The sequence below is a fragment of the Echinops telfairi genome, unplaced genomic scaffold (assembly GCF_000313985.2).
Source record: "Echinops telfairi isolate 266 unplaced genomic scaffold, ASM31398v2 ScPeMD7_7424;HRSCAF=8462, whole genome shotgun sequence".
Classification (NCBI taxonomy): Eukaryota; Metazoa; Chordata; class Mammalia; order Afrosoricida; family Tenrecidae; genus Echinops; species Echinops telfairi.
Genome location: NW_022111324.1, coordinates 17,447,209 through 17,449,730, shown reverse-complemented (window position 1 = coordinate 17,449,730; position 2,522 = coordinate 17,447,209). Strand labels below are relative to the sequence as shown.

The window sequence follows — 2,522 nt, the reverse complement described above, 5'->3', positions numbered from 1 at the left end:
AAAATTAGGAGGCGGGAGAATTGGTCTTTGGAGTTTTCAGCCTCCTGCTCTAGTCGCTGGAATCTTTGAAGGCAACAGCCTTGTCTAAGTCTGTGTTCTCAGCATGGAGCACACAGTGCCAGGAACGTAGACCAGCTCACTAAGCGCTTTTAGAAAGATGTAGAAGAATAAGGAGAGCTGGAAGCGGAAGGCAAGTGGAGCGAGGGAAGGAGAAACAAGAAACAGGAGCAAAATGAAGCGCATGTGAAGAAGGAGTCATCAAACGTTTGACTGTAGCCTGTCGGCCCGTTTCTTTGCCTCGCGAGAGAAGGGTTGACCATCTCTTTAGAACATTGTGCAAGTGATGACAGACCACCAGCAAGGGGTAAGCAGGGATCAGACATTAAATTGCATCATCAGAGAGGAGCATCTGATTTTGATGGACTGATTTGTGGCAATCACATTCAGGGTGACAGAAGCAGTCGAAAGAGTTGAGCCGCTTTTTTCCCCACAGCCATAAGGATGACATAAGCGGGTAAATTGTATGGTGTAGGAAGCACACCTTTGAAAAGAGATGCATTAAGTTCTCTCCCCCTCCAAACTTGTGAACGAGGAAACCAATGGCAGAGCTTTTTCAATTGATACCAGCATCAAAATGGGACCTATTAGAACCCCACGATGACCCAAGTGCACCCAGCAGGTGGAGAGAGTGAGAGACTGGACATTTAGAAGAGAGAAAGCGTATAAGGAGTGGCGGCTGCTGGTTTCAAAGATGAATTCTGCCCTCAACCTCCGTTTGCCTGGTGGAAAAAACCACCACTAAAGTCAAGCGAGGGCGGTGGCTGCTTGGGGACCAGGAAGACAGGGATCGCTGAGGGTTGCTGGCTGCCGTGAAGTGCGGCCACACATCTCCTGCCAAGCGGTTTCTTCTTCAACAGATGCCTCAACTCAACCACAAAACCTCTAGCCCTTACTCAGTGCTTGCAAGTAGCAAGCAGGGAATATCTTGGGGTTTCAAAAACACCTTGAAAAACCTCTCTATTGGCGTTTCGGCATTTTATTAGAAAATGCATCTAAATATTAAAGATTTTTTTATTTCCAAACTATCTTTCCTTTTTGGGAAACCAATTATCTCATGAGAGTGCCAGACATTTCCAAAAACAAGACCAATTTTATGTCCTACACAACACTGATGGCTTCCCTTTACAGAATGGCTTCAGCCAGACTCTTGTCCAGCCATGCATACAAGTCTTACGCTGCTCTGTGGTTGGGGAAATGGTCAGATGGAAATGTCAGCATGTGCTTACTCTTCGTGGAGGAGAAGCTCTGTAGCAAGTAGCCTAAGACTCCCATGAGCTGAGTTTGTAAAAGGCAATGTGCTACTAAAGAAAGAGAATCAACCAGAGAATCAGCCAGGAAATGGGGTTTTAATCCCGACTGGTTATTCAGCCAAGTTAAATTTGTGTTAGTTTTCTCATCTACGAAATGGAATATTATTAACTTCCAAGTGTTGTCGGGCTGCTTCTTGTGTGAATTTTCAGTTATGTAACCAAACCATCCACTGCCTTCCAGCTGATTCTGGCCCTGTGTGGCCCCGTGTGTGTCACCACAGACCTGCTCTTCATAAGCTTTCCAGTAGCTGTAATCTTTTGGACTTAGGTCACTGGACCTTTTTCCTGAGATGTCACTGGGTAGGTTCCAACCACCAACTTCTCATTTGCTTGATCTATTCTCCCAGAAGAAATTGCTTTGTGACCATTTCACTGTCTTCTAGTTCTGATTCGGAGACCACACATGGGAAGAAGAATGTGGTGACAGTCAAGGAAGACATTTTCTCTCCTCTTTAATAGCTGGCGTGACTGCAGAGTGGCCATGAATTCTTCCTGTGTCAGATGCACACTCTCCTAGGCATGGCTTTGACATTCTTCCCAGGAAAGCAGGTCTAGTCTGCCATTGCTTGAAGCAAGAAGGAGAAGCCCTGATAGTGCAATGCTAGGTGGCTCATCAAAGAATTAGAGGGTGGTGATTTACTTCCATAAGATCCTAACCTTGGAAAACAAAGGGGGCAGTTTTACCATGGCCGGAGTTTGCCTGAGAGGCAAGGATGGCGAGACTTGGTCTTACAGACTTTGGACGTGTTGTCAGGAGAGACCAGTCCCTGGAGAAGAAGATCATGCTTGGGAAAGTGGAGAGGCACCCGAAAAGAGGAAGGCCCTCCCCAATGGGATGGATTGACACTGTGGCTGTATCAATAGACTCAAGCACTGGGACCATTGTGAGGATGGTGCAGGGCGAAGCCGTGTTTCTTTCTGTTGTACATAGAGAAGCTATGGGTTCAATCTCCAGGGAGTTGGCAGCAACTCTAGGGCACCTAACAATAACAACCACAAAAACTTAATGGCAACAGGCTGGGTTTTGTTTGCATTAGGAATTGGCTGGATGACTTGCTTGTGAAAGCAAGTATATCATAAGAAAAACATAAATAAAGACTTGGAAAGTACAAGAATTGGGGGCATTGCTGGAAACTCTTACAGCTGGAAACT

The 2,522-nt window shown here is 46.0% G+C and overlaps 1 protein-coding gene across 1 annotated transcript in view; it reads right to left on the bottom strand.

Annotated features, from left to right (window-relative positions):
* PAPPA2 (pappalysin 2) overlaps positions 1 to 2,522 on the bottom strand; it is a 350,680-nt gene that overhangs the window by 165,074 nt on the left and 183,084 nt on the right. The gene's annotated exons all lie outside the window — the stretch shown is intronic.